Genomic DNA, 19,285 nt, shown 5'->3' on the forward strand with positions numbered 1-19,285 from the left:
TTATTTCATAGTTCTACCATATTCACTTTTTAATATTCGGCGACCGTTGCCTTCAAAATTGATACAGTTATACGCATAATAATAATAATAATAATAATAATAATAATAATAATAATAATAATAATAATAATAATAATAATAATAATAATAATAATAATAATAATAATAACAGAATTACAATATCAATTAAGTAAACAATACTTTTGATTAAAGAAAAAAATAACATTCACGCTGGAATTAGAACCCAGGTCACTGAAATGGCAGTTCTTTGCTTTCACACTTGATACAAAGATAAAAAATAAACTAGTAACTATGCTACATAAACATAGCAGACACTATTTCTACACATGTTGATGCAATTCAAAGAATACGAAAATAATGTCTGCCGGCTCTTCTTCTTTAGAAATTAGAAGTTACGGTGAGGAAGAATTGCAGTAATATAAATCAGGACCAGTTAAAAACAATGAGGTAGTCTCATCTTGAAGAACGCTTCGTGATATTTTCCTCATTGACGAAGGTCTATATCACTTGTTTTTGAGTTAAAGAAGGAAACCTCGAGTAAGTCATGGGGCCCCTCATAAGGAACGTCTCCTCATACGAGTATTAGTACGAGTATTTTGTCTATAGTCTTACATGAAATACTTTAACTAGCTAATAGTTTAGGCGGAAGATGAAGTGACGAGGTGGGTAAGTGTTTAGCGCATTGAACTTACATTCGGAGGACCCGCGTTCAAATCCTGGTCAGGTTCTAACTTTTTCAAATGTTCCAATTTCAATTTCTATACATACTCAGTGTGACAAGGAAGATTTTCTCTCCTCCAGAAAGAAAAAAAGTGTTGGAATGAGGAGAATTAGAGAAGGTTTTTCAATGAAGGCAATCATTTACTAACTTATTTCTACCAGTTGTTCTAGATTTGATATTTTCGTCTACTTTCAAGCATTTTCTGATTCATGTGTGATCAGTGTTTTTACTTCTTTGAATATACAGTATATAGTGAAATAATACATTACATACACAACAATATTGAGATTAACATATGATGTTCGTTGGACAACACGCTCTGAACCAGAGAGGTTCATCTCAGAAAGGAGAAATGTTTCGTGCGTCATCTACTCACAATTTTACTTGCTTAAAGACTGGATTCAGTGCTACCAACTGTTGTCAGTGCCGAGAGAAGTTACGTGTAAATTGGCTTGCATCTGTCCAGGCGTTCTCACAACTGCAAATTACCTTGAGCCCAAGCTATGCAAATAGAGCACTTAGGGGGGAGAGACTTTTGTGGTTGGGTGTACATAGATTTTCCTAACACGAGTAACATTATCTGCTATTATTCCAAAAATATTCCAAGTAATTTTTCCTCTTTCTTTTGCTTTCCTTCTTTCCTTTTATTTCTTACTCCCGAATTTTGCGCCACCTTACTTCGGCAGCCAGGGCTCTTGGCCCGCTCATCCGCACCATGACACGGCACTGATCAATACCTACCTGCAAGACTTTTCTCTGTTTGCAGGAATCGTAACTGGGCTGTCGTAATAACTTTGACTAACACTGTTTACAGATCCACATGTACGTTCTTTCAACACAAATCACGTGGTGTCCACGGAATACTTTTAATCTAATAAGCATTTTTATATTTCTCATGCTTTTCTGGCTATATCTCAGGCTTTTTTGACGTGATGCCCTTTTATCGCGGGGTCCTTTTGACTCGAGCCCCTTTAGGCGCAGGGATTTTTGACTCGCGCCCTTTTGCCGTTGGCTCTTTCGACCTGGCATCTTTTGACGCAGGGCCCTTTTGACTCGGGCCCTTATGACCGGGGCCCTTTTGACTCGGGCCTTTTTCTCGCGGGGCCCTTTTGACCAGTGCCTTTTTGACGTGGGCCCCTTTTGACTCGCGCCTTATTGTCCTCGCCCTTTTGTCCGGGCCCTTCTGTCGTGACACCGTTCTATGTATATTACATTGATCCTGGATGTCATACTGGATTACCAGGGTGTCTATCGGTCACGAAAAGGAATAAAGAAATTGACGGAATCAGAAAATGGTCATGAAAGTCAAGAAATTTTGCTTTTGGGTCACGATTCATTTTATCTGTACAAATTTAAGTACGTACTTGTAAATGTTGTTCTATAAAGTGTCAAAATTCACCATCAAAAACGCATATGGTTTCAGATGCTACCAAATCACAAGTAAAGCACTCTTCTATCACGTGCGTGAAAGTTGGCCCAAGTCGCACTCAAATTCGCTTTTGAGAATGTTACTAAATTTATTGGTTTGTTAAAGAAAATGTCATGAAATTTCATTTTGTAATTTTAGTAGACACCCTGTCATTTCTGATTTTATTAGAATGTTATGGAAAGACCAAATGTATTCTTGGGATGCTCCGTCGATTGTCGAAAACAGCTCCTCGCTATCTATTACAGCTTTTGCTCCACAGTAATGAAAAGTAAACGGAAAATTGTTGATTTCTACAGCTTCTAGTTTTATCAATGTGTTAAGGATAGAAATGAAAGTTGTTCTTGGAAAGGTCTTACCCATGTGGCATTAAACAGATTTGTAAAAACCTTTATTATAACATTGTTGAGTTGATCTCTGTTGTTTTCAGAAGTCTTGGCGGTCGGTGCTTGTTCAGCGATTTCTTCTCAGGCTCGGTGTTTTTCTCGTGTTCAAAGAAGCGCGATTTTCAATCCGTTGATGTTTTGATAATCCTTCTTCTTCAATGGGGAAAAAGACAAGAAAAATACAAATACAGGTGACAACCAGGATTCGCAATTTGAAGTGTTCGATTTCGAGGAAAGTGAAAATGAACTAGATGTTGGAGAGAGCGAAGACGACAACATTGCTTCTGAAGTTACTCATTTATATTTTTTGTCTCTTGCTTTCTTGTAATAAATACTTCAAAGATAAAAATGTTTGCAGGAGCCTATTTTATCCTTGTTTTACTTTACCAACTTATTGTGTATTTTTTGTTATTAACGAAAAGTAGAGTATTATCTGTTAGTCTGCGCTGTTTGAACCTTCTTTTATTTCTATGCATTCATGTGCATTCTTGGAGGGAGAGGAGGTAAAGCAGTCTTGAACTTCTTCGACTACACAGAACACACTGTTATTATTGTTTAAAAAAACTGAAATTAGAGGTAGTGTGTGTGCCACGCGGAATTCGATAGGTCGAGCATATTGCCACGAACTCCCGCAGTCCATCCTAAGTCCTGCATTTCTTCAGTCTTACCAGGTGAATGCTGGAATGGCACCTTCTATAAGGCTAACACAGCTCTTCTCCACATCCTTGTTTCTCCCCTATTTTGGTCTAAGCCTTAGCTAACTGAAGAGTATAAAAATTGAAATTTAATAATTGTCAAAAAATGTCTACATTGCCCAGTTCACATTTTCTTTGTCCACCCACCCAGAAACTAGGTCCGCCTCTTTCCGCCCACCCCATCAAGCGTTCCTGGCGCCGTTCCTGGTGCAAGGCCATAGGCCGAACAAACACGGTGGCATGGGCCCCCAGGTATTTCAACTGAAATTCAGTATACTTGCAGGTATATGAGGTGCGAGGCCGTAAGCCTAGCAAACACTGATGATTGCAGATTTGAGATGCAAAGCGTTAGACTGAACACATTTGCGTGTCTGAGGGCAAGGCCTTCAGCAAGACGAAGGCTCGTATTGAATAAACTCTGATGAAGACACTAAGGAGGCTCACACCATATTTTCTTAATTAATAATGAAATAGGAAGTGATAGTAGATTTATACCACTCCCGGTGTTAGTAGAGGGATTGGATTAGTGACACAATTACATTCTTGGGGTGCTTAGTTGATTGCAGAAAACTGAGTCTTGCTACCTACTTCAGTATAGAGGTTGATATCTACCACTTCCAGTTTTAGTAGAGGGTAGAGGATGAAGATGAAAAGTATTCTTAGTCGATTATAGAAAACCGGGTTACGGTTTCTGCTCGGCAGTGATCAACGTTAAAACCGGAAAGGATTGATTTCTACCACCGCCGGTGTTAGAATAGGGTTAAGGATGGAGATGAGAACGGATGATTAATTAATCATGGAAAACAGCGTTTTGTTAGGTCTTACAGTTTTTCTTCTATAGCAATCAACGTCAAAAACAGGAAATAGTTAATCGCTACCACTTCCTGTTTTACTTGTAGGTTAAGAACAGAGATAATATGCATTCTTAAGACGTTTAATCAATTTTCAGAAACAGCTTCTAGTTTTCTATTAACGTCTTTTGCTCCACAGTGATCAATCTTAAACCAGAAGTCGTTGATTTCTGCCAGTTCCAGTTCAAGAGTCACCTCCATTAATTTTAAAACATTTTTTCCTACATATTTATGTAACACTTGATTTAATTCCAACTAAAATTGATATGTCTCTCAATCTGGAAAGAAATACTCGGGAGGGTAAGGAACCCCTAGCATCCCAAGGAGTGGGGATGGGAGAGCTGACATTTTAAAATAATTGTAATGATCGATATTCGTGTTGAATCCATAGTTTTCGGGTGAGTCGCTGATATGGATAATGACTGTTTTCATGCCGTTCAAGTTCATCCCTGAAGAATCAGGAAGAGTGACATTTTAAAAGTAATCGAAAATGACGGACATTAAAGACGAATCCATAGTTCTCATTAGTTCAAAGACGAATAGTGGTACTTTTGATACAATTTAAAAAGAAGTTAGAATGCAACTTTTAAATTTAGTTAATGTAAACTTATGCATTAAGAATAACTAGACTATTTGCCATCCAATGTTGTAGGTGCGACTGTAGAGTTTATTATTATTATTATTATTATTAAAGTATACTTTTAAAAAGCACCACGACATGGGAGGGAAAAAGATTGAGAAATTTCTGGCCTTTTCAACATATTCTTAATTTGTTATTATAAGGATTTTGTTAAAATCTTCTTATAATTTTAATTTATGTTTGTTTCTTATAATGCAAGTACATACAACTTGTAAGATGTCAATACAACTTAATTTTGAAGAGACTAAAAAATGGTGACGCCATTTCCAGTGTTCTAGTAGCTAGCACGCGCACCTTTCGTGCATGTAGTTGCACGTTCGATTCCCAGTGGGAGTCTATTACAAAATTTGGACGATTACTGTGTTTGAGTTTCATCATCATCTTAGAGTCTACGTCTCATATATTCTCGATGCAGAAATGGAATCCTAAACTGAAATAATTAACTAACTCGAAACCGATGAGAGTTCAACACTCAAGGTTTCGGCAGAAAACTAGCGCAAAAATTTGGAATAGAAAAAGTATCAAGTATCCAGTTGGAGGGGGAGGGAAAGGATGGGAACACGGACATAAGACCATATAACACATTATTGAAATTCTAGCTAGTGATGATTACAGGGGTGGCTCTTGGGCATAGAGCTTCGAAATTCCCTCTAGGGCATTTCCCGAGCGTGCTCAATCTGAGTTACCAGAATTTTCACAGTACTATATTCACCCATCGTTTATTCAATCGCCCCGCACTGGAAAATCTGAAATGAACATTGTCTCTTATCGTGCTCAATATGAATTACATATATTTTTGCAGTACTGCTTTTCACCTATAATGTAATTAAATTTTTCCACGAGAAACTCTGTAATCAACACTCAGGCACGTAGCCAGGGGTTTCTGGAGGGTCCGGACCCTTTTCGAGACCAGAAATGAAAAATAAAATAAGGAAGGAAAAAACAAAATGAAAAGACAAAAAAGAATGATAAGCGTTAAAAATTAAAAAGGAAACTAGAGGAAGCTTTTGCTTACTCTTTTTTATGAAGAGGTTTCTAGTACTTGCAATATGGTGCCGAGGTAAGCGAGGTATTCTGGAAGAGTCAGAGAATTTGAAAAATCAAGGAAAGTTATGGAATTCTCAGAATTTCTGCTACTAGTCAGGAAGATTTCAAGCTTTCGAAAACGTAAGTGCCATTGTGTAACAGCGTGGACATTTTTAATCATAACTTTTCGTCATCGCACCCTTGCAGTATCAAATATGTCATTTCAAGGACAATTTTCTGTTGCTCCTTTAACCTGTCATTTGGAACCGACAGTAGTTCAGGAATAATAAAAAAAAAGTTCTGTTGAAAGAAAGTTCTGTTAGCATTTGATTCAACAGAGAAAGAAATGCATATATTGTAAAACTAGTTGAATATACACATGCTTTGCACAGGGGCTGTATTTGGAAGTCAACGCCTGTGGGAGCATCACCATTGATATCAGCGACCGCGAAAACTATGGATTTGACACTAATATCGGTAATTTTGGATTACTTTTATATGTCTTGGTATCTCACCCCCTTCCGGTGACCCCCGGCCCGGAGCCGAATAGCGAATTTGGAAGTTAATGCGGCTGGAGTTTCACCATTGATTTCAGCGATCGCGAAAATAAGAATTCGACATTAATGGCTCAAGTGGTAGAGCGTTGGCTTCGCATTCGGGAGGTCGTGGCTTCGAATCCCGCTGCCTACCATTCTGACTGAAGTTTTCCAGGGTTTCTCTCAGTCATACCAGGCAAATGCAGGGATGGCACCTACTAAACTTGCCCTGGGCGATACCTTCCCAAAAATCCTTTCCATTGTTAATGTTGTTGGATATTCAATGCAAAATGGCCTCTGAGCTGTATCTGGTGATTGTTAAATAAATAAAGAAATAGATATCGGTCATTTTCTACTAGTTTTACATGTCTCGGAAAAAGCCCCCCTGAGACCCCCTGGTTTGAATTTCGACAAAAACGTTTACTCTGGTCTGGATCCTTGACCAAGGTATTCGTGACTACAATTTGGTAACGCTCGTTCAATTTATCTGGTTCCCAGGCAGGTTCCGGTAAAAGACCCCTGAGACCCCACTGCTTCGAAATTTGAAAAAAAATCGCTGCGTCTTGATCTGGGGCCTGGGCCCTGACCAAAATTTGGTAACTCTCGGTCCACTCGTCTGGTCCCCAGGCCGCACACAGACAGACAAAGATAAACACACAAACAAACTCTTTATTTTATTTATATTAGAAAATAATTTCCAAGACAATATTCAGTATGTACTTTTTATAATAATTGAGGTCATAACGAAAGGAAAATTGTTATATTTGAATAAACAGGAGAAGAACGTAAATATTGCAAAATCTTTTTCAATACCGGTACTTTTTTTATTATTTTTCTCGAAATTTCTTCATAGTTTGTTATTTAAATACTTGCCAACATATCCTCATTTTATTGTTCTAACAAACCAATATATGTTGATAGTAAAATAGTTTAGATTGATCGAGGTACTGGGTCTTCAGAATTTCATGTCACTCCCCCTCATCGTTACGAAATGTTGGTTAAACGAACCAATATATGTTCCAGTAAAATAGTTTAGAGTGATCGAGCCCCTTTTATGATGACCACAGAATTTCATGTCACGGACCCCTCCTTCACGAATTCCTGGCTACGTGCCTGCAACACTGTCAGTAGCTGCGTCCTGGACTAATATACATTTACAAGTACAGCTTTATTTTCGTATTCTTTTCAACAGTTAACGAATTTAAAACCGTATTATAATTCAAAGTACTTATCATATTTTTATCGCAAAACAAGACTATGTAGTTAACTTCTAAAATACGTCGCCCCGCAGGAACTCGTTCAGCGCATGCAACAAGCAAAAACAACATGCTTGGCGTCTCATAAATGACAAAGGACAAAAAAGAAATGCAAAAGCAGCACAGTAGGGCCTTAATGCACAACAACATAGTTTCGGTCGTCACTTACGCTAATAGACCTACAAGCGGTGTACAAGAGTTATACATTTACAATATACGTTGTGCCACAGTAGCGCTACAGGCGGAATGTGCACGAACTACAAATGAATATGTTTCTTACAAGTGGATTGATTTGACTTTTAGTTTAGCGTCCGGTTCAGCAGCGAGGCTATATGAGAAGTGGACCTACTGATTAACGTGGAATCCGAACCACATGAGCTCCCGCCGGGAATCGAACCCGGGTCTCCCACGCCGAAGGCGCGTACGCTTACCGCTTAGCCACGAGGGAGCTCACGTTTCTTACAAGTGCCAATCACTGTTGCACCCTCTTTACATTCTACACATCATTTTTTTCCCACTTTTTGATCTTGACAAGTGGAAGTACCAGGCTTTCTGAGTTCACAATCATAACCTGTTTGTGTACAGAGTACGTTTTCAGTTCTTCGAATCACACTGCGCGCTAAGAACAGGGTGATGATCGGGCTACCGAATATAGCAGGCAGAAACACCCGGTTGCAACTCTAAATGTAAAATACAAATATAGAGCTTTGACAATGCCGTGAGGATATATATATATTCTCTTTGTCTTTCTACTTAGTTTTCTAAAGAATGTTTTTTTTTTTTTTTTGATGGGTACCTTACTTGTGATTTATTGCGGCGTTGAGATTTAGTTAGATCTTCTAAATTGTTCTCAAAATAGACTAAACCATTTGCTAAGCACAGTTCCTTTAATTCGTTGTTCACATTATTTCATTTCGCTTAACTTTTATCCAAAGTTGGGATCTTAACTAATTTCTTGTCAGTAATATCACCAGTTTCGGTTTACTAATCGCCTAGCTTAACACTTGCATTCGACATCACCTCACTTAAACTATACTGCTCCAGAACAATTTCATGTTCACCACAAGTTGTCAAACATTCTTTAGATGAAGTAGGAAGAGCTGTAGGAGGTTCTAGCTGACCAAAAACGTCACTAATGTAACCGATGGAGTATAAGTAAAATACACATTTTGTTACCAGTTTCTTCACAATCTCAGCTTCGGCTTTTTGTTCTTTCCTTTTCCTGGCATCAATGGCAAACTTTCTTACATGATGGGACTCGATTTCAAGTTCCAAATACCAACAATGACAAAGAAATATGAGTTATACAACAAGTGACTATAATTTACAATCTGCACCACTTACGAACCACCGCAATCTGAAAATGAGCTGTATGTTACATTCATGATCTAGATAATAGAGTCATACAAATTAACAGTTCTACTCTACAACGAAAGACAAGTGATAAAAGCAGCGTAGAAACGGAGGAAGGGTGCTTGCAATGGTCTTATACTAGTGGAAACAGTGAAAAAGCACTTTCGATCCACTTAAATTCTTACCAAACAGAATTGAGGATAAGAAGTCATCAACGTTTGCTTTTCAGAAAGATTTTACACTTGTCTCTTATGTCCCAAAGAAAGATAGGTGTGTAATTCTTCTCTCAAGCATGCACCATTCCTTAGACATTGACGTAGCAAACGCTACCAAACTACAGATAATATTGTATTAAAATTACTGAAAAGGTCTTCACACGTTGAACCAATTGGTCCGTGAATATTTATGCGAAGGAAAGACCAACATATGTGCATTTACTTTTTTCATGGATATGCTTGATATATGTGCTGTTGCAGCCTATGTGCAACATTACATTACATCCTACTCAGAAGACTTCCAGAAAGGGCTTTCTTACTGCAATAGCAGAAAGTCTCAACTAGCCACATATTGATAATGTAAGTGCTGTCGAATCTATCCAGCTTGCAGCAGCAGAGTTTAAAAGCAGTGATGTAATTCATGTTACGAATGTAGTTCGAGAAAAAGAAATAAAATATTTTTACTTATGTGATGCTTGAAAATGTCGAATGCAAAATAAACATGCAAGACCTGCCAAAACCATGAGTGTTATGAACTTTATGTTGTACTCAGATAATGAAAAAAAAAACGTAAATCACAAAAAGGTAAAACGGAGCATGTCCTTCGTTATTCTAGGAAATTACGGGAACTTTCCAAAACAACAATTACATTACTTGTATTGTTTCTAAGTTTCCAATAACTGACAGTACTTTCTGAAAGGTATTCCTTGAAAATCGTGTAGTTTGCATAAGTCGTTTTTACTAAAATTTACAATTAAATTATCTTTAAACAAATAGAAGGAAAATAATATGAATGTCCACCAAAACTTTACGTCAAATGGTGACAATGACGACCTTGTAAATACCATAAGAATACGTGGTTGTTATACTTATGTCTTCCGTCAAGAAAGCACTTAAAATGTTATACGAAATTACACTTCGTAACACAATATAAGGTCTGATAATATGTTATCAACAGCATGAGTCCATTAGACTCAACTTGGGTGTTTATGTTGGGAAAATAGGTGGGCCGATGTAGGGTTAAGCGTTGTTTCCAATCTGAAACATGTGGCTGCACAGTAGACTTCTCATCTTTAATGAATTCAGAACAAAGAGTACAAAATAGATTACCGCCTTCTGATTTGAACTGGTCAGTTGGGAAGTTACCTATTCTTTGAAATTGCATATACTCTTGATTTTGGCATCTTGAAATACGCACAACCAGTCTTGGTTGTCTCTTAACACAAAATGAGGAAACAAAAAATCCTTTTGAGCGAAAAGTGCGGAGAGACATTGATAACAACCTTTGTCGCTCATTTATTCCTTTGTCACAAAATATATGAACGTATTTTTCTTTTTTTTTACACATACACAGGACTCTCAAATAAAACGCATTATGCTTTATGCTTTATTTCTGTAAATTATGCTTTATCATGCTTATAAGATTAGCAAATTTGGATATGTAAAGTGGTCAAAATCAGAGATATGGTATCTGCCATTTCCGAAAATTTCCATTTTGCTTCTACTGCTTTTTATGCTTCATGGATGCCCTAGTAATTACGAACGTTTGACGACTTCATATTCCGATACAATTTTTATGGTTGTTTTCCAACGGAATACAGTATAGTGTGATCAAAGTTTGCAATTGGAAAGAGCAAAGAAGTATGAAAAATTGGAAGAGGGGACCACAGGATCCTTGTTGAAATATTGACTAACCGTACCTCATATTATACGTCATTATTGTACACTGTATGTCAAAAATGAAAGAGTTTGCACTTTTGTGAAATTTCGCATACTTTCCCAGAAATAAGTTAACTTTAGTTTGTTGGATTATTTTTTGGTCTACAATAATTATATTTACCATATATATATTTTATGTTTTAACTCTATGAAATTATTTGTGGTAAGTTGGACTACTTTGAGCTTGGTACGTGGTATTCAGCTGTCCTTTTCTAAACATAGCAAAGCCACACAGGATTGTTTCTTGTCTACTGGTTGACTTCTTTTCGCTTTCAAATACAATGCCTTATCTTAACCCTTTCGCTACTAGTGTCCCCTTGACGTGACACAATGTCTATGCTCATCTTTTTAACTCTCGCTCGTATACCCATCCTTTCATTAAATATGCATTCAGGTGGTCATATAAGAAATATTTGAAGCGATATAAGCACCCAAGAGACCACCATGATCTGATAGGGTTATATTGGAAATAAAACGGCGGAAGGCCAGAAGATAAAGGTAGGTACGTTGAATTTAATTATAAAATATTTAAAATGCGCATAATAGAAATTCTAATAAATGGTCATGAACTGGAAAATAAAGATTCTATCTTTGCTTCAGAGTATATGATTCGATTTCTTCGTTTCATGGAATGAAATACTATGTCTCCTAGAGGGGGCATATGCTACAAAGATTCTTACAGAAAATATTGAGCAGTACATTCATTTTTCTGCCTATATTTCTGCGAAATGGATAGATATACTGCTCACCAGTTTAACTAGAGACCTAATAAGGTGTAGCACCTCTTTTTCCTCTGATGACGGCGGCTGACCACGGCTTCATGGACTCAACGAGGCTCGTGAACTGTTTTTGTAGCATGTCAGTTTATATCAATGCAAAATCTGCAACAGAGGATACACAACCCAAAAGTGTCGTTGTATTGCGTCCCAGGTGTGTTCAGCCGGATTAAGGTCCGGTGACCATGATGGCCAGTTAAGTGTTCCCAGATATAAGGAGTGCTCATCAAATTAGTATGCTGCCATCATAGAGTGGTTGGACAGCGCATTCTGCTGCTGAAATATAAAGTCACCGTCCGGATGTGGCAGACCAGCATATGACAGGACACGTTCCCCCGTAATATCGCGTTAGCATTCACCTGTAAGGGACCGTGTGACACATATTAGGGGACTCATTTCAGTCCACGCAAACATGCTGCAGGTGAGATCACGCGCACCAACGCCAGTTCCCAGCTTGCACGATAGATCCATTTAATCGTGCGGTTGGCGACGCACCCGTGCTCTTCCATCGACACGTACCAATGTGTAATGTGATTCGTTTGTCCATGCAACTTTTTTTTGGACATTTTCACAGTCTAGTGGTGGTTTTGTGCAAATCGGCCCATAAACTAAAAACTTTTGCCTATCGGAATAAACTCTAAGTGTAATAGTATTTATAATTTTAGTGATTTAAACTTAAACATAAACGCGTAATACGGAAAAAAATGGCGATGTATCGTTCCCCTCCAGGGACGCCAGCTAGAGACCAGTCACCAATAAATCCTACAGTACGTCAATCTAGGGCGGAAGAAACAGAACAAAGAAAAATAGCGAGAGAAGAATCCTCAACATTCGAACAATCAACTAAGAAAAACACCTTGGAAGATACACGATTCGACACAATGGGGCAATTAGAGCAAGAAATGAATTACATAGAAAATCTCTTAGATTGGAAAAAGATAGGAAGATCCCACCTTGAGAAACTAAAAAAGAGGGCCATAGTATGGGTTAAGGACAGGGCACAGCTTTTAGGGCAACTAGGCCAAATGGAGAAAATTAACAGTACACTTCAGGAGAAATATGACAACCTCCAGAAAGAAAAACTAATAACAGAAATGGAAATGATGTCAGGCCAGAAAGGCAGCCGCATTGAAGAGAAAAAACAAATGGAAGAGTTACGGCAAATAAACGTGAAATTAGAAAAGGAAATAGAGGAGCTAAAACAGGAAAAAGCAGAAATTAAGAATGACAGAGACAGGCAGTATAAAAGACTGGAAACAGAAATTCAAGAACTCACAGAAAACAGAAATGAACTAAGAAAGCAACTACAAGAAAAAACAAGGAAGTTAAATAAATTAGAAGATGAACATAAATACCTAACAAAAAAGCTTGAAGAAAAAAAAGAAGAACTAATAAATACACAACAAGCTTTCGGACGAGCAGAGATATCATGGGAACAACAAAGAAACATATATAGGGATAAAATCGAAGAATTAACAGAAAAGCAGAAGACCGACACAGACATAGTTATACATGAAATACAAACGCTAACCAAAAAGATTGAAGAAAGGCATGAAAGAACAGAAAAAACGGAAACCGATGACAAACAACAACTATGGACAGACGTAATTAAAAAAAGAAAACCTACTGAAAAAGAACTGAAGATACAGGAAATGCAAGCAAAAACAAAACCGGCATTGATAATAAAACCGAATCAAGGAGAGACATCAAAGCAGACAGCGGAAAGATTAACAGGGGCTATTGATCCACGAAAAGAGAAATTAAAGATAACTGGTTTAAGAACTACCAGAGATATGGTAGTACTTGAAACCGCAACGAAAGAAGACATTAGGAAAATAATGGCTAAAGAAGAAATAAGGAAAAACTTCAAGTGCGAAGAAACTAAGAAGAAAAACCCGCTGATGATCATATATGGGGTACCGTCTGAATTAAAGGATGAAGAACTACTCCAAGCTTTTATCGAACAGAATTTCGATGAAAACGAGATAGAAGAGGCCAAAAAGAGTAAAGCAAGGTTTCGAGCAGGAAAGAAACAAGAAAAACGATGCCACTTGGTGATAGAAGTTGAACCGAAGATAAGGAAACTGTTAGTGGAAAAAGAAAAAGTCTACATCGTTTATGAGGCACATAGAATAAAAGATTTCCTGGTCGTTCCTCAATGTTTTATTTGCCAAGAATTCGGTCACGTTACGAAATATTGCGACAATAAGGAAAAAGTGATATGCAGATATTGTGGCTCATTGCAACATAAAAGCGATGAATGTGAAGACAAAGGAAAAAAGATATGTATACCATGTAAACTAAGACACAAAATATGTCAAAACCCACAAACGGAAGAATGTGTCTCATACAAAGTAGCCAGAGAAAGGATAATTTCTAAAATAAACTATGGAGAGTAAAAAGAAAGAATTAGTAAATACAAAGAGAAAAAGCCCAAGTAAGAAACGTAGGGACAAACAAAGATTGGAAAATTTTCTAGAAAGAAAAAGACAACTACTTAAAGAAAAGAGAGATAAAGAAACACAAACATATGATACAAAAGAAAATGAAAAATCGAAAATAAAAACTGAAGAAAACGAAATGGGGAAGTTAACAAAAAACGACAAGGAAAAAGGAGAACTAGAAACACTTCTAGAAAATAGAAAAAAGAATAGGAAAAAGAAATTTAACGAAGAGAATTATAAATGTATGCAACAGACTCCTAACATTAATGAATCATTTGTCCACGGTGAAGAAAAATATCTTTTCCCAATTCAAGAAGAACATATACAACAAATCCAAGATCCGGAAGTTTCAAGTACAGAAAATACTCCAGTAAAAACATCAAATGAAGAAATTTTAATAAATAATGTACAATTATACGAAAATATAAACCATATGTATAGGCTAGCAAAATTGGAAGAAAAACAAATCCTAATGACTGCACTAAGACAGATAGTAAGAGATATTCATATAAATGGAAGAACTATAACATTTCCAACCTTGGAGGAAGCCGATAGAATTGAACTGCGAATTTATGATCTCCCAGCAAACGGATGGGAATTACTTGATCTAGTGGATGAGGTTTTTGAGAGACGAGGGATATACTGGACGCTAGAAAATGTTTACAAACAACTGGTGCGTGCGCATGGTAGAGTATACTTCGACCCAACGAAATCAGGAACGGATGCCTACATATATACGAGATATGGATAAAAATCAGAAGTATTTGAAAATTATGCAGAATAACGCACAAGGAAGTAAAATAGCCACAATGGAACTTAGAAGACTAATAGAAATCCAAAAGATTGATATCGTAGCAATACAAGAACCATATTTACTAAAAGGGAAATTAACAACCTTTCCAGCAAGCTCAAAAATAATGTACGGAGGACAGGAATCTAAAACAGCTATAGTTTTCATGAATAGAGAAATTGAAGTACTTAAACTAACCCAATATAGTAACAATTGGATAACAACAGCTGAAGTTAAGTGTGGAAACATGAAATTCTGGCTAATAAATGCGTATTTCCAATACAGCTTAGAAACACGTGACTTCATAGACAAAATTCAAGAGATAATATGGCAGAGGAATAATACGGAAATATTAATCCTTGCCGATACAAATGCAAAATCAATCTTATGGGGTGGCCCGGAAACAGATGATAGAGGAGAAATAGTTGAAGATTTTGTAATGCAAAACGGACTTGTAATCTCAAACATAGGAAACAGACCAACTTTTGTAGGGAATAGAGGCAGCTCTCATATTGATGTGACATGCGGAACATTTGAAATAACAAGTAGGATTGAAAATTGGCAGATTGGAGATAAACTCACTCTCAGCGACCACGAAATAATACTATTTGATATGAAAATTGAGAAAAATGGAAAAGAGCAAAAAAAATTTAATATAGCTAAGACAAATTGGATTACTTTCAAGAACAAATTAAATCTACCCCAAATAAATGAAGATGAAAACTTGACCGAAATAATCAACGAAATTGAACAAGCAACAAAAAAAGCTTTCAAAGAGGCTACTCCGGAAAATCAAGAAAGAAGAGTATATGAAGACTTTTGGACACCTAAACTACAAAGATTAAAAAGACTTGCAACGTCAGCCCGGAAAAGTTATCAAGCAACTTATAACCCAATACTAAAGGAAAGAAGATTAGAAAAATATAGAAATGCAAAGAATAAATATAAGGAAGCGATATTAGAGGCTAAGAAAAGAAGTTGGGATCTTTACCTCAAGAAAAATATTGAAATAGATCCATGGGGTGTTCCATACAAACTCATAACACAAAAAATAAACCCATTAGTATTAAATACAGTCAAGAAATTAGATGGATCATACACCTCAAACAGAGAAGAAACTCTAAAAGTTTTAGCGAACAAATTTTTTCCCAGAGATGAAAACAATAACGACACAGAAAGAAACACAGTACTAAGAAACAAAATGGGTGAACAACATACAGGAACTGTACCAGAATCGGACAAAGTCACTAACGAAGAAATAGAAAAGATCTTTAGAAAACTTAAAAACAAGAAATCTCCGGGTATAGATGGCATCAAAAACGAAATATACAAGAAGACTAAAGATTTATGGGTCCCCTACCTAACGAAGCTTTTCAATTTACTAATAAAGAAACAAGAAATTCCAGAGCCGTGGAAAGCATCAAAATTAATTATTCTCTCAAAAGGACCAGAAAGGGATCCATCAGAAGTAAACTCATATAGACCTATATGCTTATTAAAAAATATATTAAAAATTTTTGAGAGAGTAATATTAAACAGAATTCAAAAATACAGAAACGTAACTGAAGACAAACTACAATTTGGATTCAGAGTAGGAAAATCAACAGAAGACGCCATAAATACTCTTCTAGATGATATCAAAGAAAAGATATACGAAAACAAATATGTATTAGCGCTCTTCATTGACATCGAAGGAGCATTTGATAATTTATGGTTTCCATCTTTAATTGAAAATGTAAAAAAACTGGAAATGCCAGCATACTTACTGAATTTGATAAGAAACTATCTAGAAAACAGAAAAATAATAATACCCAATGAAGAGGGCGACATAATAATTAAAACAGAGAAAGGATGCCCGCAAGGATCAATATTAGGACCCCTACTATGGGACATAGAATTACAACCTTGCTTGGAAAAAATAAACAAAAAGCAAGAAGTCGATAAAATAGTGGCATTCGCCGATGACGTCGTAATAACAACATCAGGAAACAGCCGAAGGGAATTAGAAGAAAAAGTTAAAAAGATAACAGAAACACTTGAAGAATGGAGTATGGAGAGTAAATTAAGGATATCATCAAAGAAAACCAAATATCTAATTTTCGGCACAAAACTACAAAGAAACCCGACTATAAAATTAAATGGAGTAGGAGTAGAACGAGCGCAAAGCATAAAATACCTTGGCATAATGCTAGACGATAGACTAAAATTTGATGAACATTTGAAATATATAGTAAAAAGGGGAAACAGTGTAGCGAATAAATTGACTACTATTGCAAGAAACAGATACAGGCTACCATTAAAAATACTAAGACTATACCAAGAAACTATTTTGTCAGCTACCATGGCGTACGCATCCAGCGTTTGGATTGATAGACTATTAAGAAATAAGACTTACAGAAATCAAATCAATAGACCACAAAGAAACCTATTAATCAGAATGTCTGGAGCTTTTAACACTACTTCGCATAGCGCACTCTGTATAATCCTTGGTATCCAACCAATGAACTATGTGTTATTGCAAAGGGCAATTAATTACTGGTTAAGGAAAGAAGAGAAAAGGAAAATTAGAGAAATTTTTAACAGGGATCTAAAAGATGAGAAAGAAATTAACGACAACATAATACAACTATGGGATAAAGAATGGCAGGAATACAGTGGAGCGCAACGATTACATAGAATTTTTCCTAGCATCGTCGATAGACTAAAAATAAACCACTTAAATCCAACATATGGATTGGTTCATTATCTATCAGGCCATGGACCATACGAACAACACCTCCACAGAATCAAGTTAAGACCCAGCCCAACGTGTGAATGCGGAGAAGAAGGAACTCCTGAGCACCATGTCATGTGGTGTCCATTATTAGAAGAAATTTTAGAACTAAGAACTCAAATAAGAGAAAAATCACTGAAAGAAATAATAGAAGTAGAGGAAGACTGCAAGAAATTGGAAAATTTGACAAATGAATACTCCGAACTAAGACGAAAAACTTACAGAAGAAGAATAGAAGGATGAGTGCAAGTGGAAGAATGTGTGAAGAAGTCCTCGGACCGGAGAAAAGACTCCTGGAATCCAAGCACTGGATCACCGTGCTTTCGCCGAGGACCAGAATGCGTGCTGCACCTCCAGCCTCTCGGTTTGGAAAGGAACTCCGGTGCAAGAGTGAATGTTGCGTGAGTGCATGAGTAGAGGTGAAGCGAGGATAGTGTCTCAGAGATAAATAATAGAGCAACTCTCGCCAATAGGACGGCCCATCCCGGGCGTGCCGGCCGAAGGATAAAACGGACCAGGGCCTGCACTAAGTGCTCTGAGTGGGCCCTGGACCTCAAGCCAGCACAAATGGGTGGAAACTGGCATTGATACGCAACTGAGAACACTAAAGCATCAAAGCAAAAGTAACAGGAAACGCCTATATAGAAGCATCAGAAAATTAAAAGTTTTGAAAATGTGAAAATTTAGATAAAAGTAAGTGTAGCGTGTGTGTTTCATAGTGTAAGTACTAGTTGGTGAAGGTTAGTGATTTCATCAAAAGTAGTCAGTGTCAATAGTGAGTGTAGTGTAGTGTTGATGCAGGATAGTGAAAAGAGGTAAAAATAAAGGTGAAAAGCCAGTGTAAATAGTGCAAATGTGAAATAGAACACACAGGAGAGAAATGCAGGCAGAAACCAGAGAAACCAAACATACAGAGTGAAAACCTGAAGAAAAGAAGAAAGAAGAAGATGACCAATAGGTAAACACGAAAACACAAAACATACGACATTCAAAACAACACACATGTAACAAACTTAAACTCAATAAAACAAAAAAACACACAAAATCTCACAAGACTAGAAATGAGAGTAGAGTTAAGCAAATATTAAGTTTAGTTATTTTTTTTGTTTTTTGTTTTTTGTTCGTTTCATCTTTTTTTTTGTCCAATCCCTTGTTTAGGTTTCACGTCCTTTTCCCCTTCCCTTTCCTTCTTCAAAATTATGAAATAAATAAACCCAAAAGAGAAATCATTCGCAATGATGATACTTCGCCGGTTTTGAATGCTCAAGGCACCGGCTGACAGTAACGCGGCTGAGCGAATGAAAAAAAAAAGTCTAGTGGTGGTGTTCCCTTTCCCATGTTAGACACTATGTCCTGTGTTGTGCTGTTAGAAGGGGTACTTGCATGGGCCGATAACCCATGGGTAGTAGATGGTTCTGAATTGTGTGGCTGCTAACACATCGCTATTGTCCTGCATTGATTTTTTCCGTGATTTGATGCAATCTGGCCCGTCTATCCGCAGTTACGATGCGGGCTAGTCGGCGCCTACAACTATTATCGACACGCCCCTGATAGCGGTAGTTTGCCCGTGCGGGTAAAGTTTTAGCGGAATCCTGATACTCAAGATTCACCGTTGCCTTAGAAAATCCGAGTACCGCACCCACTTTCGAAATCGAGC

Source organism: Thermobia domestica, chromosome 7, assembly GCF_964235325.1.
Source record: "Thermobia domestica chromosome 7, izTheDome1.hap1.1, whole genome shotgun sequence".
Taxonomy (NCBI): domain Eukaryota; kingdom Metazoa; phylum Arthropoda; class Insecta; order Zygentoma; family Lepismatidae; genus Thermobia; species Thermobia domestica.